At 41.9% G+C, this 26107-nt stretch overlaps 1 long non-coding RNA gene across 2 annotated transcripts in view; it reads right to left on the bottom strand.

The window, feature by feature from the left end:
• LOC144781098 (uncharacterized) overlaps positions 1-26107 on the bottom strand; it is a 149695-nt gene that overhangs the window by 51005 nt on the left and 72583 nt on the right. The window contains exon 3 of one of the 2 annotated variants that reach the window (XR_013600875.1): positions 3707-4241. The exons of the other annotated variant lie outside the window; for it this stretch is intronic. This is a non-coding gene — a long non-coding RNA (uncharacterized LOC144781098). The remainder of the gene's footprint in view (positions 1-3706; positions 4242-26107) is intronic. 2 annotated transcript variants of the gene reach the window in all.

The following is a 26107-nucleotide window of genomic DNA, read 5'->3' as shown; positions in this document are numbered from 1 at the left end:
TGACTTTCCCATGTAATAGGAAATATGTGGGTATGACGACTCGAAAGGTTCGAATCAGAATGCAAGAACACAAGAGCCTGTTTTGCTGCAAAAAAACTGTGTCCAAGTTGACTAAACATTTCTTGGAACTTAACCATTCTGAGTCAGACTTCATTTGGACTGTCCTGGACAAACCCCATATTCCATCCCATGTGAGTGATATATCGCATTTTTTGTTCTTGAAAGAGCAAAAATGGATATTTAAATTGTCTACTGACATCCTGGGATTGAATGATGAAATACCCTGGGTAGCTCTAAATTGAATACATCAGCCTCCCCCCTCTTTGTCTGACTGTGAGGTATGAAGGTGTTTCTACTGATGTTCAAGTGAATCATCTATTCTGTCAAGGGTATTTCAATATGTCTCTTCTTTATTTGTAATACTAAGGACCAGAACTGGGACCAGTTATTTGATGAGGCTATCTATCAAGGGACCGTTACGATACTTTAAGTACGCTGTTGTTTTATAATGTAAATGACTTGTAACCTCTATGCAAAATAAAGAACAACATTTGCATTTTGAGTATGAAACATGTGTACATTAGAGTGATTGTTCTTTGGACTAGGGCTTTATTGTCTTATTGCTGTGTGGCAATTTCTTTTTTGATGTGGACTATTTTCTGTTTTAAAAAAACTACGCCCACAAGACGGTCGACGTCACTTGGTAGTCCCGGTTTGACATCTCGCGAGACTTCGCTAGTAAACGATCCGTGGACATTTTCAAAATACTTATACTAATTGAACTAGGAGGTCGATACCAGTCTCGGTTTATTATAATGAAGCATACATACATCCGAGGCAGTGTCCTGTGCTTTAGGGCTCAGTTGCTGGGTGACAACTTCATTTTGCGGTGTTTTCATCCATTGAACTACACCCAAACGACGGATGACGTCATTCGGTAGTCCCGGTCCAACCTCTCGCGGGACTACGCTATCAAACTAATCAGAAAGATTTTTTTAATATTTACACCGACCATGCTGCGAAGTTGATACTGATCTTGGCTTTTTAATATTACCACCTGAGCAGCGACATTGGAGGTTAAACGGCCCGACAACATTCGACATCGATGTTGGCATGTCCGCCTATTTCCGGTTTGCTCCAGTACTTGTTCAGCCATACATGACTGGGTTTTGCGGGGTCGCGACGGACAGGTCAGTTTACAGAAGCAAAAGGTTTACTAACCATGATTGCATTGGGCAGTATCAGTACTAATGTCTGTCTAATCAGCATCTAAATGACAGTGAGAGCCTTCCTTTCTTTTCAAAGGTATGGGACTTCACTACTTAAACTGGTAGTTGTTTTGAGAGAGGCACAGTGGGAACTCAGGTGGGCCTTTAAACCTGGTCGGTCCTTGTTTTTTCTGAAACTTTTTAACTGTCCTCCAAGAGGTTTGGATTCAGTGAGGGTGGGCGCAGCTGTAGAGTTCAGGATAGTACAAGTCAGTCTTCCTATTCCTCTTCACTTACACCCCCTCCTTACCTTTTGTAGAGCGGGACCTCCTTCTTTTCCTGAGCTAGGTTCCAGGAGAGGTGAGGCACACTCCCTGTACAATGTGGGTGAGTACGATTGAATGTTTGAAATCACTGTTAGGATGTTAGTTATGGTTTTACTTCCTCCTTTATGATTCATTTCTGTGTTGTTTGTTCCACACAGATGGACGACACGCCAAGTTGATACAGAGGAGCATTTATCTTTGTTTGCACACCGATATCCTTTTTTGTTGCACTTTTGAAATACAGTAGCGAGTATTTAGAACTGTGGCCCAGACGAAAGCCCTTGGAACTAGTCCAGTTGGGTTGAAACATGTTGTCCTTTTGAGAAGCAGTTATTTGGTTCAAACTGCCTCACTTGCTTGGTTTTAATGAGGGAGAGAACAATGCCGATTAAAGTTTGCTCTTATTGTTTCTCTATCCTTTTTTAATCTATACCACTTTTTCCTTTTCACACTGCACTATTTCCCATCTAGATCATAGCTCTATGGTCGTCACAGTGATTGAGGGTTGGACCCCGACGAGTCTGAGGCATGGTATGGTCTTAATGATCAAGAGACACACCAGCCAGATCAGGATGACCAAATGATAAAGACTTGATCTACACAATATGTTGATGGAAATCCTTTTTCTCTGTATGGGTCTATTCAAGCAATCGCAGTGGATCATAGATCTGTGAGGTTGTATTTCCATTTCTATTTTAGGTACTAAGCTAGTTCTAGTACTTTTATAGGAGTAGAGTGGACGTAGGGATTACTAATTAGCTCCCTTTTAGACCCCCAGGTTGTGTTTTGTGATGAGATAGCTGGTTAGGGGATTTCATCCTGGTAGTTGGTCTTTAAATATTTCCCTGTGACCCTTTTTTCACCACATGTTATTTAAATTACTCCATGAGTTAGCATCAGATTTATCTTTCCACATTTCACAATACATTTCCATGGATAACAAAGTGTAAAGACTGCCCGAATCTACAAGCAAATTAACATCATACGAATCTAATTTTATGATGCAATGAGGTTTGGTTAATAATGAAGTAATCACCCTAACTACATCACAATCCAAAATTGAGTGATCGCAAAGCGATTCTAAATCATTACTGTACACCTGATCGTACTCAGCAGTGTCGTTGTAACCATCAATACATAACATAAGCTCTCGCATATCATCAGAAACATCACTCACTCCATGTACTTGGTTTGATTGAGTTTGTCCTGATTGGATTTTGGTTCTACATGCCTTAGCTAGCTGTCCCCTTTTACCACAAATCCTAAAAAGTGTATTTCTTGCAGCACACTTGGGACTAGAAGCAACGTGACCTGGTGCCCCACAACGGTAACATTTAACAATTCTTGTGTCAAATTTTGACATATAATTATTACCAACAAATCCATCAGACTTGACAGTATTTTTTATAGGTTGTTTAACTAACTTATTTTCATCAATATAAGCTTGTATTTCAGAACTCTTATTACTCTGATCCTTAGTTAATGGATCACTGCAAACTTCCATTTCTTTAATTCACATTTGGGTATGTTCTAACCCTTTAGCGATTTGAATTGCTTCCTCAAGAGACGGATCTTTAATAAGTAATTTCTCTTGTATTCTCTTATTGTTAGTGCACCTTACTATTTGATCTCAAATAAGAGAATCAGCTAAGTTTTTAAATTGGCATGTAAGTGATAAACCTCTCAGCACAGCAACATAGGTGCCAATATCCTCATTAATGTTTTGCTTGAAACTAAAAAACGTATGCCTCTCAGGGACCACATTCACTTTAATGGTAAAACGCAATTCTACTATTTTTCATTAACATCTCATATAAATGAATGGGTTGACCATCCCCTGTTCCCATAGAAATCTCAGTTAAATCTTCATACAATCGACGTCCCTCAACTCCAAGATGATGGAGTAATGTGGCTTGCTTCCATATGGGTCCATATTTATCTGCTCCTATGGCCAAAATATAAGTGAGAAATAATGTTTTCCAATCTTCTCACAGAATTGCTGGATCACCAGGAGTAGGTAGAAAACTTGGAGGAGCAGACAACGATTGATCACCCATACTGATAAAAAATATAATTATAATGAAAATATAGATCCAATGTCAGTTAAGAAAATAACAAGTCAAAACAATAAGTTAATATAAAAAGATAAAATAATAGTTTGAAATAACAAACCAGAAAGTTGATGGACTTTATTCTTCTGAAATCACTGGTCCACTTATACTGCTTTTCAATTCCAAATGTTCACAATTTGAAGAAAATAGCACGTCTTCCAGTACTACATGTTTCCCACAACTGTAGAAAATTCATGTTGTAGTTTTCTCTCCTTATTTCTGTTGCTTTCAAAATTGCGATCGGTTTTCAATACAGTCTTGTAAACAAGTCTTTTCAATGAAGCATTTCCCAATCTCTTGAAATGGCCGCCAATTAAAACCTTCAGGGTGTTTTCGGAAGGAATTAGAGCATATTTTAAAGAACATCAAGCATGTTCGTCATCAAAAACAATTGGACAACTCTCTCCTGTAAATAGAGCTTGTGTTCCAATATGGCCGCCAATAAGAACATTCAGGCTGTTTTCGGCAGGAATTAGAGCATGTTTTCCAACATGGGCGCCAACAAAAACATTGAGATTGTTTGCGGGAGGAATTAGAGCACAGAGTAGGTAAATGTTTGTCACAGTGTTTACCTTCAAATAATCTTCAACATTTCCCTGTGGAAAATTCGTTTAAAGCGTAAAATGAAATTTCAATCAGATGATTTTCAGACTTTCAGTTCTTAAAAATACAATCAAAAATTATGCTCAGCGTATGCTCAGATTGCTCAGTTAGATCAAGCTCAATTTCAGTTCAGCTTCAGTTCAGCAACAGATTAATACATACACTTCAGCTACGGTTTAATACATGCAGTCTTGAAATGATGATAAAACAGGTAACATTTGTCTAAGCCCCTGTATTAAAACATTCAGGCTTAGATTTAAACAATCTTAAGAAGAATATTAAAGGAATTTAATCTTCCTTTCTTTAATAGAGAGTCAAAATGACACAATTTTGAATTAAATCTTGTCAAGCGTGTGTTTCCATCCAATAGAATTTTACTCACAGCATATCCAGAAGCAAGTTGCTCTGGATATATTCCAATTGCTTCATAAATCTCCAATAAGTCCATAAATCCAGGGGTGGAGGTATCAAAGTATCAATGTCTCTGTCCCCTGCACAGAGAAGACCACCTCGTCGCCAATGAAAAGATCCTATTTCCAGTCAATTTGATGAAAGATAAATTGCTTTATTGGAGAGTAAAGGTAGATACCTCCAGCACAGCTTCACAGCTCACAGACTAACTCCTATAATCAAAGCTAACATTCCATCCTAGCAACATGACTAACATTCTAATGATGACATGCAGAAGTATGAACTCTACACATTACATCACAAAACCTGGAGATACTTAGTGGAGAAATTGATCCTGTCGAGTGGGAACAGAACCACTAGAAGCTCCCATAATCTTCTACTGAAATTACCACGTTTTACCAAGAAGAAAACATATAACCGTACCTTCTCAGGAATGGCTCCCAGGATCTGGAATGCCCTGCCCCCAGAAACAAGACTGAACCCATCCACGGCATCGTTCAAAAAAGAAGTGAAATCGATTCTCTTGGCTAAATTTACTTGAACTGTTTCATACATTCCTTTAGAATCTGCAAATATGTAATAGCTACCACTAATCTATTTAGTGAACCTATAGTATTTTTAGTTCTATGCATGTGTATTCTACCTATATTGGACCTGTAAAGCGCACTGTATGTTATCTATATCTGCCCTGCAAAGCGCTCTGATACCCGAAATACAAAACCTTAAAAAAAATGAAAAATGTGTTCCTTTTGCTTTTGCACTCCTTATCGGTTGGCCTCAACTTTCGCCTTTCCCTGATCTTGCATGACCAGATACCCACGGTTGCCACGTTGATCTTTTAAGCGCTGTGGGGGTCGCTTAATGAATATGTAACACAGCAAGTCACCTTGCTGTGCTGCGCTGCATGCAGGGAAAGGACAGGAATGCCCTATAGTTATGTCAATACAGAGCATTCCTGCCTTTTCCCCTGCACTGGTGCCGTTTTTGCAGTCTAGTGTCAACGCATGCACCCTTGCACCATGGTGCAAGGTTGCCTATGTTACATGCAGGATTATTCTTGTGTGGGAAGTGGCAAAACAGGTCATAAATATGGCCCTGTTTTTTTTCTATTTTTCTTAATTGGTTTCAGATTTTTGTTGCCCACCCTGGCAAGGATTGTTGCCTGAATGGGGTGACTAACCATGACTATTTAACTAAGAACTCAGGGGCTTATTTACAAGCCCCTTGCGCCGCCCGTACATCACTTTTCCCATTTTAAAAATGATGCAAAAGTGGCACAAGGGGCCTGTAAATAAGCCCCTCAATTTCTTACAGGTGTAATTTGCAAATCTTCAAAAATCTTTCTGAAAAAAAGTTCATACACCTCACCTCCTCTCAAATACTATGTAGTAACATTATTGTGTGGAAAAGTTCAGCCTATGTTACCAAAAGTGGGTCATTAATTTGCAAAAGGACTACTCTTACCAACTTATTAAACACCCAGATTAGTTCTCATGTCAGCTATAAGATCAAATCGACTCAAACCCTAGTGGCTGAAGGCAGTTCCCCAGAAAGATGTGTGTGATGGCAAAGCTGCACCAACAATTATAATGTAGAAAAATTACAGCCCAATACAATTCCCAAACCAATTTAGAGCAATGTAATAAGCAACGACCCACTAACAACAAAAAAATAAACTAGATAAGGCCAGTGCCAGAGTTAAAGAAATGTAAACTTATGTTACAGTTTCAAGAAACACAATCCTCCAATGTAGATAATCAGTTTATGGTTATGTAAGACTTGAGTATAATTGTAGGTCAAATGCAAGGCAGCAGAAGTCAGAAAAGTGTAGCTGGTTGCAGCAGTCAAAGTATTTGCCTTTTGTTCTTTTTCTGGAGTTCCAGTTCCTCCAGTTGGGTGTGGTCAGAAGTTAAAACTGGTGAGTGTCCCTTGAAGTTTAATGCACCTGCCACAGAAGTAGCTTAAAGACTCCAGAGGAAAACCAGGGGGTATTTGGACAAGATATTGAGTTTTAAATATCGAGTTACTGCAATATCTGAAAAAAATATTGTGATACAAAAATATCATGATGCAGAAATATTGCTCTTAAGAATATCAATTTTTCAGGTAAGTATTATAGTTGTCAATGGCATATTGTTTTTTGTTATTATCATTTTCAATAATATAATTGTAACAAATAGTTTTTCAATTGCCTAATGTGTTCTGGTTCATATATTAATGTTATGTTATTATTGTTTGTATAACTGTTAATAATATTTTTAAATATAGTTTGCATTTTATGTGATTTATAATTTTTACATTAATTGCTAATATTAATTGATAGTGTTGTAGTGGGTTGCTATGTTTGTAAGGCTATTTGGTGGGACAGTCATTAGGTATAATTGAATAACACTTAAGTAGAGATGTATTAATAATCGATTATAAATTATGTAAATTGTGTAATAATTGTATTTCTTAACTTATATATTAGGTGTGGGCTGTTGGGTTTGTAGGGCTACCGGTGGAAAGTTAATTAAATAATAATTAATTAGCAGTTAAATATTAATTTATTAATATTTATTTAATTGATAATTAATTATATTCATTGTGTGATACTTATTTAGTGAAGTTATATTTTAAATGTGGGCTGGTAGGTTTGTGGGGGTATATTGTGGAAGTTAATTAAGTACTAAATAAATATAAATCATTGTAATTGATCATTATTCATTCAAATGTTTAATAATCATGTAAATTGTTGAATTGTTTTATATAAATCATTTTTTGATAAATCAATTTTATTTTATTTTATTTATTTTATATGCTTATAAAGCGCCAGACTAGACCCCCGAAGGGGTATCTCCGCGCTATAACTGCAGGTGGAAAGAGAGTAAAAGAAAGTGTCCAGGGATGGGAAGACAATTAATAGCTGGGAAACAAAGGGGTTTTTAGGTTTTTTCTAAATGCCATGTGATTGGTGATTGACCTCAGTCCGAGCGGCAATGAGTTCCATAAGATAGGTCCGGTGTGGGCCAGTGCACGGCCACCTTGTCTGGTTTTCTTAATTCTAGGTGTTTTGAGTAGTAGCTGGTCACTGGAACGCAAGGAGCGTCCTGGGATGTAGGGCTGAAAGATGTCTATGAAATACTTAGGGCCCATCCCCATTAGACTCTTGTGTATTGTGCACAGAGTCTTAAACTGAACTCGCTTCTTCACAGGAAGCCAGTGAAGCTGAGACAGTAGGGGGCAGGATGGCGTCCTGGGAGGAGCATTCATGACGATCCTTGCGGCTGTATTTTGAATGACCTGCAATTTCTTGATTTGCTCCTCATTGGCTCCTTGGAGCAATCCATTGCAATAGTCGATCCTACTAATAACAAGAGCCTGCACCAAAGTTTTCCTATGGTGATCCGGGAGATAGGGAAAGACACGTCTTAGCATCCCTATAGCCCGGAAGCAGGTGCCGGCTACTTGATTGACATGGTCCTTGAAAATGAGTTGTTGGTCAAATAAAACTCCCAAGTTCTTGACCTTACTTTTTGGGGTGGGAACAGGACCAAGTTCCAGAGGCCACCAGTCAGATGACCAGTGTGTCATCGCTTGACCGAACAACACAACTTCGGTTTTCCCGACATTGCACTGCAGACAATTAGATGACATCCAGTCTGCAATGGCTCTCATCCCCTCTGCAAAAGATCTTTTTATTGCAGGTGTAAGAGTTTTAAAGGGAAAAAGAAGTTGGGTGTCGTCAGCGTAGGATACAGGGGTGAACCCGAAAGATCTTGCTAGGTTGGCAAGGGGGGCCACATATATGTTGAAAAGTGTGGGGCTCAGACAGGAGCCCTGTGGCACCCCCTTATTGAGCTCCCGATGGGTGGACTTGTGGGAGCCTAGCCTAACCTCTTGGGAACGCCCGGACAGGAAACTCTCCAACCATGCCAAAGCCTCTCCCTCTATTCCCACCTCCTTCAGGCGATGGAGAAGCACCTTGTGAGACACCGTATCAAAAGCGGCGGAAAGGTCCAACAGCACCAGAATCATAGAGCAACCATCATCCAGTGCCATTTTGATGTTATTGGTCACTGTTTGAAGTGCTGATTCTGTGCTGTGGTTTGGCCTGAACCCAGATTGGGAGTGGTCCAGGCCTTCCGTCGCTTCAAGGTGTTGCGAGAGATAGGTGTTCACGTGCTTCTCCGTGATCTTGCCTAGGTAAGGTAGGAGGGAGATGGGACGTAGGTTGGATAGGTCTGTCCAGGGGGATGATGCCTTCTTTCTTATCGGGTTCACCACTGCCTTTTTCCAATCTGCCGGAACTTGGCCTGTTCTGAGGGAGATGTTTACCATTTCAAGAATATGGGGACCTAATAATGGGATCAAAGGACCGACCATTCTAGCTGGTACAAGGTCATTGGGGGATCCTGTTTTGATATGAGTACAGAGAGTAAGAAGCTCTGTATGAGTAATGGAGGGGAAAAACGTCAAGGAGGTTTTATTGTCTGAAACGGGAGTTGCGGTGGGGCCGATTTTAGTTTGATTTTTGCTGGAATTGTTGGCAACTAATATCTTTTCGTAGATGATGTTAATTTTATCCTCGAATAACAGCGAGACTTTGTTGCACAAATCCTGTGAAAAGTCGTCTGAACTTTCACACGCCGTAGGTTTTATAAAATTTTGTAGGATATTAAAAAGTTCTTTAGGGCTGTTACCTGCTTCTGCTATTTGTTGTGTCAATTGTAGTTTCCTCGCTGACTTAATGTTTTTGTAGTATTCTGATTGGGCCTTTAGGAAAATCAAACGATTTTTTTCAGTTTTGGTTTTTCTCCAGGCTTTCTCAAAACGTCTACATTTTTGTTTCTCTGCTCTCAGTTCTTTTGTATACCATTTTTCTTGTTTTGATACTGGGTGTTGTTTGTGTCTTTTTAAAGGAGCAATGGTATCAATGGTTTTTTTGATAGATTCATTCAGCTTGGCTAAAGCAGTGTCTACTGTATCGGATTGCAAAAAAATAGGATCTGTCCATGCCTCTTGAGCCGTGTTGACATTAACTTTGTGCCATTGACGTCTCCAAGAGGGGGGGAGGGGACATTCTTTATGGGTCTCGCAGGAGTTGGTAGAGTAAATTCCAACAAAGAGTGGTCAGTCCATGATATACTAGTAGCCAAGGAACAGTTTATTTTAGTAGAGTTAGAGAAAATAAGATCGAGCATGTGTCCTCCTATATGAGTAGGTCCATGATTTTTTAATTCCAAGCCCAGATTCAATAAATCTGTAATTAGAGCCGTGGATTCGGTCAACATTGGCTGGTCAACGTGTATATTAAAATCACCTAGAAGCAAAAAATCTTCTTTTGATTTTATATGTGGAGCTAAGATTTCTTGAAGAGTGAGTGCAAAATTAGGATCTGCTCCCGGGGGTCGATAGACCAGGGCCCCTTTCCAGGTGAAATGGTTAGTTAGGTGAAATTTAAAAAGCAGGGTTTCTAATTGTGCGTTTGAGTGTTGTTCAATAATTGTACAATGTATATGATCCCTATATATAATCGCTAAACCGCCTCCGGTTTTAATATCTCTGTCAAGGTGTTTAATCTTATACCCAGAGGGAATCCCCATTGCAATGGCTGTAACAGTGTGGGGTTTTAGCCAGGTTTCCACAAGGAAACATATGTCCGGTTGGATAGAATGTATTAAGTCCCAGACCTGATGCTGATGTTTAGGTAAGGAACGTACGTTTAATAGAAAGCTTTTCAAACCCTTGACTAAGGTATGACGGTCTGAGGGAGACACATTGTTGTTAGATAGATGTCGACATTCAGGGCAGGAGTAGGCAGCCTCAATGCGATGCCAAGGTATAACTGTGCTACAACATGTAGTAGGTCTAAGGCTGCGTAAAAATAGGGATGAATATAAAAGGGGTTGGGAATTCTTACTGGTGACGGTTTGTGAGGAAGGATCAGGGTCCATCGCCCCTCGCCCCGTCCTGTCGCGGACGGGCGCAGACGGGCTTTTCTTCGGCGCTTCTTAGGCGCGCTCGAAGGCGCCCCCTGCGCGCAACCGCTGCGCGCTTGTAGGAAGGGCGTGGCTAAATAGCCCGGAGTGAGGCAGCCACTAGAGCGCTGACCTCAGCTCCGGGAACCGGAAGTGCTGTCTGCCTGGCTCTTGCCTGTCCGCCCTCCGCACAACGGCACTGCTGCCGGGTCGGACCGAGGCGGGCAGGCGGTAATATCGAGCCCAGGAGATAGAGGGAGAGAAAGCTATTGATTTGTATATTGCACGAGTCTGCCCCTAATTAAAATACAATTTAAAATGGTTCTAAGAAAAAATGGTTCCGCTTGTATAGCGCTTGTTATAGCGCTTCTCGCAGCCCCCTAATATTACCAGCTTTGCTTCCACTGAACGACACTCTCGAGCACAGCAGCGGGTCTGGGAGAAGCTGCCACCGTCTCCCTACCGCGTTGGCCCGGGGGTCAGGACGGCCTAAATAGCCCGGAGTGAGGCAGCCACTAGAGCGCTGACCTCAGCTCCGGGAACCGGAAGTGCTGTCTGCCTGGCTCTTGCCTGTCCGCCCTCCGCACAACGGCACTGCTGCCGGGTCGGACCGAGGCGGGCAGGCGGTAATATCGAGCCCAGGAGATAGAGGGAGAGAAAGCTATTGATTTGTATATTGCACGAGTCTGCCCCTAATTAAAATACAATTTAAAATGGTTCTAAGAAAAAATGGTTCCGCTTGTATAGCGCTTGTTATAGCGCTTCTCGCAGCCCCCTAATATTACCAGCTTTGCTTCCACTGAACGACACTCTCGAGCACAGCAGCGGGTCTGGGAGAAGCTGCCACCGTCTCCCTACCGCGTTGGCCCGGGGGTCAGGACGGCCTAAATAGCCCGGAGTGAGGCAGCCACTAGAGCGCTGACCTCAGCTCCGGGAACCGGAAGTGCTGTCTGCCTGGCTCTTGCCTGTCCGCCCTCCGCACAACGGCACTGCTGCCGGGTCGGACCGAGGCGGGCAGGCGGTAATATCGAGCCCAGGAGATAGAGGGAGAGAAAGCTATTGATTTGTATATTGCACGAGTCTGCCCCTAATTAAAATACAATTTAAAATGGTTCTAAGAAAAAATGGTTCCGCTTGTATAGCGCTTGTTATAGCGCTTCTCGCAGCCCCCTAATATTACCAGCTTTGCTTCCACTGAACGACACTCTCGAGCACAGCAGCGGGTCTGGGAGAAGCTGCCACCGTCTCCCTACCGCGTTGGCCCGGGGGTCAGGACGGCCTAAATAGCCCGGAGTGAGGCAGCCACTAGAGCGCTGACCTCAGCTCCGGGAACCGGAAGTGCTGTCTGCCTGGCTCTTGCCTGTCCGCCCTCCGCACAACGGCACTGCTGCCGGGTCGGACCGAGGCGGGCAGGCGGTAATATCGAGCCCAGGAGATAGAGGGAGAGAAAGCTATTGATTTGTATATTGCACGAGTCTGCCCCTAATTAAAATACAATTTAAAATGGTTCTAAGAAAAAATGGTTCCGCTTGTATAGCGCTTGTTATAGCGCTTCTCGCAGCCCCCTAATATTACCAGCTTTGCTTCCACTGAACGACACTCTCGAGCACAGCAGCGGGTCTGGGAGAAGCTGCCACCGTCTCCCTACCCAATGATGTTCCTATTATTTATTTAAGAGTTTTATATAGCGCTGACCAGACCCGAAGGTATCGGTGCGCTTTACATCATGGTTACTCGTAAGATACATAGACATACTGGTATGTACAATCGTTCCAGACGTATCATAATAATATCGTCTAGAGCGCACAATCACACTTGCAGGGTATGTTATCACAATAGTATGTACACAGCTTCGACGTCAGAGAGAGCACAGCGACTCGTGACAGGATTGGCCTGGGGGGGGCATGGGGGATAGTGAGGTAGAGTTCCTAATGTCAAAGTGTCTTGTGAGCAGTCATAGCTATCCATACGAGAGAGATCGTTTGAGGAAGAGTTCTTTGAGCTGCCTTTTGAATTGTAGGTAGGAGGGGTTGGTCCTGATGTTGACTGGTATGGAGTTCCAGATTTTGGGAGCATTTCCTGCGAAGGATCGGGATGCGGTTCCTTTTTTGCGAGTTCTTGGAGGGATAAGGAGTAGGGTGTTGGTACTCCTTAGGCTTCTTGTCTGACCTGCCTACTGGAGTTTGGCTGCCAAGTAGGCGGGTTTGCCTGTGTGCAGCACTTTGTGTGTGAGAAAGGCAGTTCTGAAGTCCTCCCGCATTTCAATTGGGAGCCATTTGAGCTCTCTGATTGCAGGGGAGATGTGTTCATATTTCTTTGCTCCGGTGACCAATCTGGCTGCTGCGTTAAGAGTTGGTCTGAGAGGAGCTAGGTGCGGTTTAGCTGATCCTGTGAGGGTTGCAATCCTCTAGTCCATTCTGGACAGCACCGGGGATTGACTAGCTTCTTTGAGGTCGTGCTGAAGGATGAAGGTTTTTATTTTGTTGAGTAGTTTCAGGATGAGGAAGGCATTTTTTGCGGTGTTCTTGATGTGTTTCATCATGTCTAATTTGGGTTCCATGGTGATTCCTAGAAATTTTGCACAGTCGGCTAAAGTAAGGTTGTAGTTGAGCGCATTGATTGCTTTTAGCCATTTGTTTTTTTTCCTCATCATTGGAGATTAGGAGGATTTCTGTCTTGCCTTGATTGAGTTTTAGGTGGTTGCATGATAGCCAGTGTTGGAGTCTCTGGATGTCTTCAATAGAGGAGGTTTCCATTTAGATCTGGGTATCATCTGCATAGAGGTGGAAGGGAATGTTGTTTATTTTGTGTATGGTGGTGAGGGGTTCCATGTATATGTTGATAGTTGCTAGGATAGTACTGATCCTTGGGGGACACCCCTACTAACTAGGAGTGGGTTTGAAGAGAAGGTTTTGATTTTATAGTTTGGGTGCGGTTCTGTAGAAAAGAGGTGATCCATTGTAGTACCATCTGTTCAGATCCAGCCCTTTATTGAAGTGCCTTGATGAGTAGTTTATGGTCAACCGTAACAAAGGCTGCTGAGAGGTCCAGGAGTATGAGTAGGCAACAGTGGCCAGTATCAAGAGATTTGTGCATATCATCTATTATGTTTAGGATCGCTGTCTCTGTACAGCATCCTTTTCTGAAGCCTGATTGGTGAGTGTCAAGGAAGTTGGTGTTGTCTAGGTGTTGGGTGAGTTGGAGGAGAACATATCTTTCCAGGATTTTCTCAAGGAGAGGGAGGTTGGAGACGGATCTGAAGTTGGTTCGATCGTTTGAGTCCGCGTCCATTTTTTTTCAGTAGAGGTGTGACTTGGCCGTTTTTGACACAGTCCGGCATGACTTCAGTACTCAAGGAGCTATTAATGATCTTGGTCTAGTGCAGGGCTAGTGAGAGTTTGAGTTATTTTTCCAGTTGGGCCGGTATGGAATCCAGGATGTGTGCTGAGGGTTTGGAGGTGGAAATCATTTTGATGACCTCTGCTTCAGAGATGGGGTTGAAAGAGTTCCATAGGTAAGGGGGGTTCTTGAGTGTGGGATCATCTTTTGTCTCTGTGTGCTAATTGCTGTTAGGGCAACTGCTTTGTACGTTCAAGGAGAGTTCTATCTTGGTGATTTTGTTGTTGAAAAAATTGTCAAAGTTGTCACAAAGTTCTTTGGAGGACAGAACTTGAGTCGAATGGGGCTTGGAGGTTTGTTGTCTGATAATATTGAAAAGTTCACTTGGTCTATTTTTGCGTTGCCAAAGACATTGCGAAAGAAGGACGCTTGTAAGATTGAGGGTGTTTTTCTTTGCCAGAGTCTTTCTGTCGCTCTTAGTTCTCTTATTTGGGAGTTAAGGTCTGTGTTGAACCACAGTCTGGATGGTGTGCTTCTGACTCTTTTCAGTTTCAGGGGTGCTATTTGGACCATAATGGTAATCATAGTAGAGTTGTAGTCGGAGGTGAGTTCTGTTGTTGAGAGCTCATCTGAGTTGTTGGGGAGGAGGGAGCTTACCCTAGCTTCCTGGTCTGCAAGGGGAATCTGACTTAGATTTCTTGCCCAGCGTGGGCGGTCTTTCGTTCGGGCTGGGATAGGATCCTTTGGTTCATGTGAAACAGAATGAGATGGTGGGCGGCCCAGTCATCAGGCAGGGTGTGGTCGATGGAGACTGTGTCTACTTCAGTGATGATGGCCTTGTGGATTGAGCCCCTGTTGTAGGTTTTCTCTGTGCAATGTTGGGTGAGGTTGTAGTTGCTTAGGAGATTGTTTAGGGTTTTGATTAACGTGATGTTTTCCTCATTCTAGTGAAGATTGAGGTCACCTAAGATAATGATATTAGAGTCACGAATAGAGCATTGAGTAATCAGGTTGGCGAGGTGCTCACCGAAAGAGAAGGTGTTTTCTGGTGGGTGGTATATGAGGTGGCAGAGTAGTGATCTGTTGTCGTTCATCGTAATACTGGCAATAAGACATCTGAAGGAGTTAGACTTGAGGGCATCTTTTTCTGTCACGAAAATGTTCTTATATATGATTGCTGTCTTTGTGGATGATTGCGAAGCCTGGGGGCACAAGCATGTCCATGTTTGGGGGAGAGAACTCATTTAGCCAGGTTTTGGTGATGAACATAATATCTATTTAGTGTGTAAGGATAGTCTCTGCCAGTTCTTTTGCATGTTTGGTGTCCGACCTGTGGTTTATGAGCATGCAGTTGTTGATGGAGCCTTTATTCTTAAGATTCTTCGTAAGCAGTCCCTTGGGATGATGGCGAGGAAGGCTGGGGGTCTAGGGAGGGAGCGGTTTCTTCTGAATTCTGTGACAACCTGGATCTTGGAGCTAGAGGTGACAAAAGTGTAAGTGTCATATGAGGCAGCCAGATTCATCGCTTCACTTGCGGACATTGTGGCTTTAGTTCTTTGCGGTCTCTGTTTTGGGTTCGGGAGGGGATTTTAGTCCATCTGGGCCAGTAGGACTTGTGCGGTCTTGAGTGATTCGAGTTGGAGACTGAGGGTGCCAAAAAAGAGAGTTGGATGGGTTTACGGGGTGTGGTGAGGTTCAGTAAGATTTCAGAGAGGCCCAATATTACCGTTTCAAGATGGCTTTCCAGCAGGGTAAGCCTCTGGGTCGTCACTCTGGTGGAGTGCGGGGGGCGTTCATGGAGTTCGATGAGGTTCTTGTTCTGTTGGGTCTATAAGTTCGGTTCTGGTCATGGTTGTGGTCAAGCTGAGTCTTGGGAGGCCTGGTGTGCTTGGTGTCAGTAGCTGTGGCTGTCGGGTAAGGGTGAGGCTGGGCTTTAGGAGTTGGCTCTTGGTGTTGGAGTTACATAAGTTATCCCAGTGTGTAGTCCTGTGTCTGTGGTGTGTGAGGTCTCATTGAGGTTCCAGCTGCCCTCTCTTTTGTGTTGGTGGGGAGAGGGATTTAGGAATCAGTGGCTGCAAACTAGGTTTGTTTGTTGTTCGTTGAGGGTGGTGGCTTAGGGAAGGAGGGGGTTGCTGTTGTTACAGGTCCTGGGCACCAGGTACACTAGGTGAGCCCTGGACCTGTAAATCAAATGCTACTAGTGGGCCTGCATCACTGAATGTGCCACCCACAAGAGTAGGCCTATAAACAAGTTTCAGTCCTGCCACTGCAGTGTCTGTGACTACAGTTTTAAACTGCCATTTTGACCTGGCAAGTGCACCACTTGTTGTGTAGTTCCTATAAACCTATATAGGATCTGCAAGTTTAGACAACATTGACTGTGGGATTGATGTCCCGACTGATTCCAGACACCCCCACCGAGTATGTTCGCCTGTATACCAGCTGGCTCACAGTGCCACTAGAAACCCCTCTTACCAAGGAAAGAATAATTGTTGGCAACTATCAAACATGACAACTCTGTCCCATCAAGGATCGTGGAAATAGTGCAATATCTTTCTTTCAGTCACTCATGCTCACTTTATCTCAGAGGGATACACAAAATAAATGCTGAGGACATTTTCAATAAGCATTTATTGAACCAGCATCGTTCTAGTCTAAATTAGGTGTGTTCAAACAACCATAAGACAGAAACTGATCTAAATGATTGAAACCACCAAAAGAGTAAAAGGATGGTAGCTAAGATAATGAATACAAGCAAGTATATAAAATACATGACAGAAATAAATACGTACTTCTATGATGCAACCCTAGACAGTTGTACATAAGCGTACCTAGCATGTATGTAGGTGTGCAGCCAAGAATCCATTTAGGATACAGTCAACCCCATTACCTGAAGTGAGAGACTGTGGGACCCCGTCTTGGTCTTGAGATGGATACCCCGCGAGGGATGTCAGATCACTGCAAGCTGGAGTGTCTGCGTGCAGGAACCTCAGCGTCTCACGTCAGTGTGTCAGCTTGGAAGTCCTTTTTCTCCTCTCCCTGCCTCAGCAAAGATATGGTGTTTATATACCCAAAGTAGTACCTTCAGGAAATCTACCTTGCTGTGTCATGTTGGACTTAGAATGACGGAAGGAATAACCCTTATAATTAGTTATTATGCAGGAGATGGTAGTCCTGCTGAGTTTCCAAGAATCCTCATGCATAATGGTGTGTCTAGTTTTCAGGGAAAACCTCACGTCCTGTTAGCAGTAATTTAACTAGGTAAAAGGTCAGTCCCAAGAACTGTTATGTAGTAAAATGGCAGGTGAAATATAGGTGAGAGTTTAGGCTGCTACCTGAGCCTATATTAGGGTACCTGTATGAAGCATAACATAACAGGCTTGCCGTGCCCAAACCTTCCCTTTTACTACATGTAAGTCACCTCTAAGGTAGGCCCAAGGCAGCCCTATTGGTAGGGTGCAGTGTATTTAAAAGGTAGGACATGTATTGGCGTGTTCAACATGTCCTAATAGCGGAATACTGATAATTTCGTTTTCCCCAATTGCGAGGACTATCTCTCATATTGAGTAACATGAAGATTACCATGAAATACGTGTATTTCCCATTGGGAGCAGATAGAGATTTGGAGTTTAAGGTCTCTGAACTCACAATTTAAAGGCACATCTCTTGGTGAAGTAGGTCTTTAAATTGCCTGTTTGAAAATACCACTTTTAGAAAGTGGGCATTTTCTTGCATAACCATTCTGTGTATCTGCCTGTCTGTAGAATACACATCTGGGTTAGCTGACAGTGGGCTCTAGAGCATTCACTCTAGACACTCACACAAAGGAAGCTGCGGTGTGCTTTGCATATCCTGATGGCCCATCACCAGATTACTGGGCCTTTCTGAGCATGAATGGTGGGAGGAGTAGTCACTGACACCTGAATAGGGCTGTGCCTGTCCTCACACAAAGCTGTCTCCACACCCCTGTAGTGTGTCTGAGCCAGGTTAGAGAAATGCAGGATTGTGCGCCCTGCAAAGACTTTCCTTTGACGTTTACCTACTTCAAAGTCAGAAGGGGGTATAAGTATAGGACTGCCGACACTCCAAAATCAGAACACTCCTCCACCTCCCCTGCACAGCAGTAAGGAACTGATGCATCTCCTACCCTGCCAGTAAGAAACCGATGCATCACCTCCCTTGTGTAGTAAGGAAGTAACATATTTCTTTGCTTTTCCGGCTCCTCACCTCCCGAGCGCTTTGCATTGTCTTTGATTTCTGACACATTTAAGGTACTAAAACGAATGCATCCATTGATTTCTATGGCCTAAACGTTCTTAATCTTTTTAAAGTTATATTTTGACTTGTGTATGTTGGATTTTTGTCATTTTGGTCTTGGTTTATTTGGATAATATTGCCTATTTTTCTAAACTGATGTGGACTCTTTCTGTAGTGTTTTCACAGTGTCTCTGTGTGTGTGTGTACAAGTACTTTACACATTCCCTCTGAGATAAGCCTCACTACTCATGCCGAGTTACCAAGGGGGTGAGCACTGGTTATTTTAGCTGGGGTTCTCCCTTATCTTTTCACTCTATTGCGAGGAAAAGCTGTCATTAGACAAAACATAGAGCTCTCCAGCAAGTATAATAATGACCAGTTACTTTATTGCTGTTCACATCCCTTGACAATTACTAAACGTGGATGAGCTCACTAGTAACTGGATGAACTTGCCTCTGAACACCAAGGCCCATCCATACCACAAGGCAATCAATGAAAATATTTATAACAGCCCTCCCAAGACCAAATTGGTCAAGTCACCCAGGAGGCTGGCCAAAAGAATTGCCCAGGGCCGTCATAGGAGGCACTTTTGTGCTACAAATTATAGGCGGCCCTCAATAAGTGCTTGGACTTTGTCTGTGGGTGCTGACGTTTTAGTAAAGTTTGTGCACAAAGGTGGAAAATCAACCAGTTTTTGCACAAATCTCACCTATTCATGTATGAAATTGCCCAATATGCCAGCACTGCTCCATGAGTCAATATTTTCATTAGATACTTCAAACCACATGAAATGCAGACATAAAACCAAATCCTAATGGGTGCTGCACTCCCAGTCATAAGGAAAAAGCAACAGCCTTGGAAATGCTGAAAAAAATAAGGAACATCCTAGTTTCTCTGACCTTGCAGACTGAGGGTAGGTTTTTAAAAAGTAAAAAACGGTGATGCTGTGCTCCTGCAGTCCCTACACACACTTGTATCTTTATTGGTGGTGCCTTGTCTTCTTGGGGATACTACAAGAAGGTATAAGTTATGTAGATGAGCCCTACTGGGTATTCTGCGCACTCCCTCATGGAGATCAGTAAATGTTTAAGTAGCATCTCTCCCACTGACATGGGTGGAGGTGAGCATTTCCTTTTTGTTTTTATTTCTTGGGGATGCCTGATCCCAACCGGGCACTGCTCATTCCTTTATACGTTGGGGGCAGATGATATGCCTACCTTCAACTTCCTGGCCAGCTTCCCGCCAGGCCTGCAGTCTTCTGTGCTGCCAGTGTGGGAGCTGGCAGATCTTCTTCTCTGCTCACTCAAGCTTGCAAGGAGTTAGTTAATGGTGACGATACCGCTCCCCTCAGACAGGCCCAACACCCTTAGGGAAATGCAGCAGCAGTTGATGCCAGGGCCCAAAGATGGTGTCCTGGGCCCCCATAACACAAAAACACAGACTGGGTGTTTACCCTAGAGATGAGCATAAATGAAAGATGTTTCAGTACATTGGTGCCATAGAGACAAACAATAAATGGGTTCCATCCGTTCTGAGCCATTCGCAGTAGCAATAAAACGGGAATAACTGTTGAAAAAATATAGTTCAGAATCTTCAAAGTTGAGTTGGAAAAGTTAAAATTAAAAAATAGAGTGGATATAACACCCCATGCGATTCAGTAGCAATCTACAAAGGTGTGCTGTTTTACAAAATCCAACGAAGAGATATCACCATTAGTGCTAAATGGATGTAGGCTTAAATCATTAGCCTACGCGGATGACGTGGCTATCTTGACTCCAGAACCCTCAGTTGCCATTAGGGCAATTGAAGCAGAAGCTGTGAGGTTTGGTCAGTTCTCCGGATATAGTTTGAATACCACTAAAACACAAATAGTTAAAAATCAATGGGTAAGTTGTAATGATGACAGAGTGACAAATATGGCAACCTACTTAGGGGTACAAATGACAGCAGAAGTAAGTAAAATTGTGGAAAAGAATATGGATCCTGTGATTGTTCAAATGAAAAAAGATCTGGAAAGAATGAACAATTTACACCTGTCGTTAGTTGGATGTACAAATATAATCAAAATGATGATTTTACCCAAATTTTTGTATGTGTTCAGGGCTGTACCTTTGCTGATTGAAGCTAGCTGGTTTAATGGTATAGAGGCTATATGTAATAGGTTTATATGGGCCCAAGGTAAAACTCGGAGAGCCTATAGGTACATGACACTTTCCAGAGAAAAAGGAGGATGGGGGGCACCAGATTTTCGTTTATATTACATGGCTACTGTGCTGCAATACATTCAAGGTCTTATTGGAGGAAACTCTGATGATGTAAGGCTGCAGAAGATGTCTACAGAGGTTTATGCTGTCGCGCTTGGGGCAAATACTGAGAACTGTTTTCTAAAATGTATTGACTATAGTTACTTTAAGAGGACTAAGTTCAAAACTGTAAAAGCGGCAGTGACAATCTGGAATGCATTCTTAAAGAAACTAAAGATTGGGAGGTATAACAGGTATGTTTTACTATTTAACAACAGGTCACTCCCTAAGGAAATCTTTGCGGATCACACTATGGCAGAGTGGGCTTTAAGGGGGGTTACGCAAATTGGAGATCTATACCTACAGGATGGCTTTAAGCAATTCTCAGAACTAAGAGATACATATGGTTTAGATAATAGGGGATTTTTCAAATATCTACAGGTTAGAAGCTTCCTGAACAACAAAGTTGGAGGACCAGCAGGCTTTAATAAAATAGAAATAATGGAGAAAATAAAATTGATGGGGGACTGCTCTATCAAATCCTTTTATGCAGTATTGGTGGAAAATAAGCAGGATGACTTAGTTAAATTTAGCAAGAAATGGGAGGATAAACTGGGAATTGACAGTAATTCGTTTTATGATTCTTTGAATTTGGGTTGTACGATACTATGTGCTGCCCCGCTGCAATCACAGCATTATAAAACATTGTATTCTTTGTACTTTACGCCAGCAAAGATCGCAAAATGGGGAGGGAATCAAGGAATCAATTGTCCCAGATGTAATGAGCTGGAAGCAGATAGCGTACATATTTTTGCATCATGCCCCCAATTACGAACATTGATTAGTGAGATTGAGGGTTTTTTGGCAAGATCACTGGATATTGAGTTATCCCTTACGCCGGTTTGGATCATGCTAGGGGTGAATAATGAAGAGCAGGTTTACTATGCTGAATTTCTGTTTGTAATAATGGCTGTCTATAGGCTCACAATAGCTAGGGCTTGGTTAGATAAAAGTCCTCCGAGCTTCCAAACCTGGCTGGCAAATACTCTGTATGCATATAATATAGAGGAAAAAATTTATGCTCGAAAGGGGAGAAGTGGAAGACGATTGGGGAGAAGAATTTGGGAGCCAATATGTAAATGGAAAGAGAGGCAAAGAAGGAGTAATTAGGGGAGGGGGCGGGAATATGCTGATGGTATCGTCTTTATTACTGCTTTCGGTTTCCAGCTCTTTGACTTCTTGGGTTTACTTTGGAGTTTGTTTCTTATTATAGCTGAACTGGTAAGCTTTATTGTATAATTTGTATGTTGGGTTTTTTTTTTGTTTTTTTTAAGGCTGGAGTTTAAATAATGCAAAATAATACAGTAATGGACAAAATTGTGATATATGTAATGCTCATAATGATATGTTGTAACGAAGAAAAATAAATAAAATTTATTAAAAAATAAAAAAAAAAAAAAAAAAAAATCCAACGAAGATGACAGCAAAAACTACAATCACGAGAAGAGAATTAGAAGGATGTATGACGTTACAACGCATACTTTTACTCCGCATACCATTACAACGCGGTATTTACAACGAATACCGTTACAACGCATAGCGCTTTGGGGTGCTGGATAGTGGTAAGTATAATTTACTATTCTAACTCCAGTCCCCGTGGACCCTAGGGAAGGTGTTGGATAGTAAATTAAACTTACCTCTTATCCTAGAGCGCCCCCCAGCGCAATGCGTTGTAATGTCATGCGTTGTAATGCCCGCGTTGTAATGGTAGTGCGGAGTAAAAGTTGCGTCGTAACGGGTGTATACCGAATTAGAATGACTGCATTTTATTCAGATGCCTTTTTCTGGACACACCATGAGATGATATTGGTTTTTAATTTTTGATGTGTATACTTTGAATGATACACTTCTCAAACATGCCATTGAAGAGTAGAACAGTTGATCCATTTGATAATGATATATGGAGATATAGAAAGCATGTTCTAAGCGAAACCTTTTATCCCCTTTATTTTGGGTTCATGGTTGATGCTTGCTAGAGTGGGGCCTCATTGACTGGAGCTGGTGCCGGGTGAGGTGAGGTCTAGTCCTCATATTCTATGGGTGAGCATTTGAGTTTTCATATTAGTTATATTATCTTTTCCTGCATAGAGCTGACCTAGAGATGTGAATTATTTGATTAAGTTGTTTGAATGTGTTGTCACTGAGGGTGTAACTTTTCGTTTTTTACAGACATCCTATACATTTTGTAGATACAGAGGATCAGCATAAAACAACAAGTGTTGTATTTGGCCCAATCTGTATGTATATTTAAACTATTTTTCATGTTATAAGTAATTTAGTAGCAAATAAACTTATAGTGAGGTCCTGAAGAAAGCCGAGGATAATTGTCCTATTGGCTGAAACATGTCGACCGCTTAGAATCAGTGAGCTGCTATATTTTTCTGCACTGGTTTTACTTGGAAATGCAATTGATGTTTCAATTGATGCTTAGAATCAGTGAGCTGCTATATTTTTCTGTACTGGTTTTACTTTGAAATGCAATTGATGTTTCAGAAAGGTTCTTTTTCTCTTGCAAATCCTATTTTAATTACGCACTTTATATGTGCACTGCACTTTTTTCATTGGAAATGTCCCTGGGGGTCAGATACAAATTCTAACCTTCTTCTGCGCTCTCTTTTTCCTCTGGAAGACCCAATAGAGGATAGGATTTACCCAATAATCCTCTATGATCAAGAGGACTGATGGGAGGTTGGTTGGAAACCTAAATGATGACAATGATCACTTTGGTGTGTGATGGGATTCCAATAATCCTGAAAGGTCAGTTCCTTTTGTAATTTCTTTTGATCCTTTTTGGTGACACTCAGTTTGAGAGTTTTGGCGCACATTGTCTTATATCAATAATTCACATATTTGGATAAGCAGCTAGCATAATAGACTACGGATTATACATATCTTTTTGTGACAAATAGAATAGGGGGATTTAATCCGTTTTGAGTCTATAAAATTCCTCCGGAACCTCTTGTTGTGTTTTTGTTCACAGATGTAGGTCACCATCTTTTGCAGGTCTCTGATGAGGGTCAGACTGATTTGCATATGGCCATGTCTGAACTGGGGTGGCAGAGTGGGCTAAAGAACGGTGATGGATTAAACCCAGATCTGTTGACTGGTTGTGAGTGTTTGATTGGTTCAGATGCTCCGTCCATCACCACCCCCTTTTGTACCACGGTCTCTGATGAGGGAGCAGCATCCTGCCCAATGAACCATCACACACTACCATGAACATATCAGATGTGATTCCAAACACCTAGTAATCACAAAAACAAAGGTGAGAGGGTAGTTTGTGGGTGGTCATGATCATATAGAAACTATCTGGGCATGTTACCTGCATCTTTAGCAAATATAACTAGATCCACCAATGAACCATGAAATTGAGCCACAGCAGATTAGGGACTTACAGTGGAAGAAGGTTAGGATGGAAACAAGCAAAGCTTACCAAAATAGTCAGTTGGATTACTTTTGGCTAACAGACCAAGTTAGAGAATTTAGAATGGCATCTGTTGTCTACAAGAGACATGTGCTATGGCATAATTTAGCATTAAAAGATACATCACACATCATACTTCAGCAAGAAAAACATGCACCTTGTTGACCTTTGGACAGTTTAGTCACCTGAATGTCCTCAAGGCTGCAAAGATCTGTGCACTTCCTTACTGTACCAAACATGACTTCAAATATATTACACACTAGATTGGGAGGAGAGTGCCCATGGAGGGAATTATTGACATAGTAAATGTTTAGGGAAGAGTGACAGAGCTAAGATCATTCTATATGCTCTTACAGAACTGATCTTAAAGATTAAAACTGACTGCAGAGCATTGCTCAAACACAGAATTTGGTGATTTTAATATCTCTTTAGGGAATGATAACCAATGCAGCGTAATCGCTGAAAAGTACTCCTCACTCAGGTGGGGTCCTAGAAGCGATCATGATGTTGAACAATAGAAGTAAGAATCTACATAAACATTTTATATCTATGTGGCTGACTTGTTGATGAATACACCACATCTGATGTGCTGGCAAATATGACGTTTAGAGAGTACACAAAAGCTCATCCCTCATAGAATATATCCAGATAGATATTGAAGCTTCAGAAACAGTATTGCATATGCAGGTAATTCTACAACTGACCTTGTACATAATGCCCTCATAGACACATTTAAGCTTGCTAAGTATTAGGGCGAGTTATTGAGGTTGATGAATCAATACATCATTGTGTCCCTGTTGTTGTCCCAAAAATGAAATTTGGTTCATCCCAGCATCTTGGGACCTTTATGGATGAGTAGTCACGCCTTTCAAGCCACCTGATTGATTGATCCTAGTTTGATAGAATTGATAACAGCATTTGAGGTTGAGATGGTGCTATAAACAACGGATAGGTGTAAAAAAGGATGGGATGCAATTAAAATAGGGGAGGATGTCAGTCGAAATGCTCCAGAAAAGAACTTGTGAAATATTTGGTCACACATTTCATGGGCCTACAACTCTGCGAAAAGAACCAGAGTACATATATTGAGACACAGGAGAGGGTAGCACATTTTATGAAGCTCTTTGTTCCAACTACAATTAAAACCGAATTCCAACAAAATAAAAATAGGTACCTCACACTGCACGCAGGGAATAATGGCATAGTCATTACAACTGTGAATGTGGAAAGTGTCATCGCTATCAACATCTCAATAAAGTCCCTTGTACGTACCTTATTACAATAGATATGCTTAAAACTGTGCCCTTGTTATGGCTCCAGTTTTTACAAAACTATTTAATTGTATTCTGTGATCTGGTGTCACCTCTGAGTCATGGCGAACTGCTATGAATGTGCCGAATCATAAAAAGGCGTCACAAACAAACCCATCCAATTATTGGTCCATATCACTTTCATCTGCAGCAGGTAAGATCTACGAATGTGTTTTCTTTAATCAAAATACAAAGAATGGGAGACTACAAAAGATATTCTACCTGACAATCAAGCAGGCTTCAGAAAGGGCTTCGTGAGAATTGTAGAAGGTAAAGCGACTGTATTTAATTTGCACTAAATGTGTAAAACAAAGAGGCGCCCTTTGGATGTAACAATCATTAACCTCAAATCAGTATTGATTTTCAAACACTCCACTCTGATTCACCCACACGAGTGTGTTATGGCCCAAGTGGAGAGACTACTGACAGTGTTCCTGTACTCACATGGGTGTACAGGGGTGTGTACAAGCTCCCCTGCCTGTTTCGTGATTCTTGTATGCTGTTGGCTCATACCTAGAGAACATGAACCTGGTCAAACAAAAACTCTGCAGCAAAAGAAAACCTGCACTGCTTTTGTATCTGACGCAATTCTGCTTACATTGACTGAGCTATCAATCCACAAACACAAAGAAGAGCTTTGTAGAATACTACACAGAAAAGCACTTAGAAAAAATGGAGGTCATGATAATGAAAATCAAGGCAGCCTTAAGGAGCTCATTTTCGTTAACAAAGAATCATAGTAGTTGCATCGGTACCCTTGCCCCACAACCCTCCACCCAAATGATACACAGACAAGTATGTTTGGGAATAAAAAGTTGCAGGTTTATTTGTGGTACAAATAACAGAGCGGGTTAA

The sequence above is a fragment of the Lissotriton helveticus genome, chromosome 9, assembly GCF_964261635.1.
Source record: "Lissotriton helveticus chromosome 9, aLisHel1.1, whole genome shotgun sequence".
NCBI lineage: Eukaryota > Metazoa > Chordata > Amphibia > Caudata > Salamandridae > Lissotriton > Lissotriton helveticus.
Note: the sequence above shows the minus strand (reverse complement) of the source record. Positions and strands in the feature narration are given on the sequence as shown.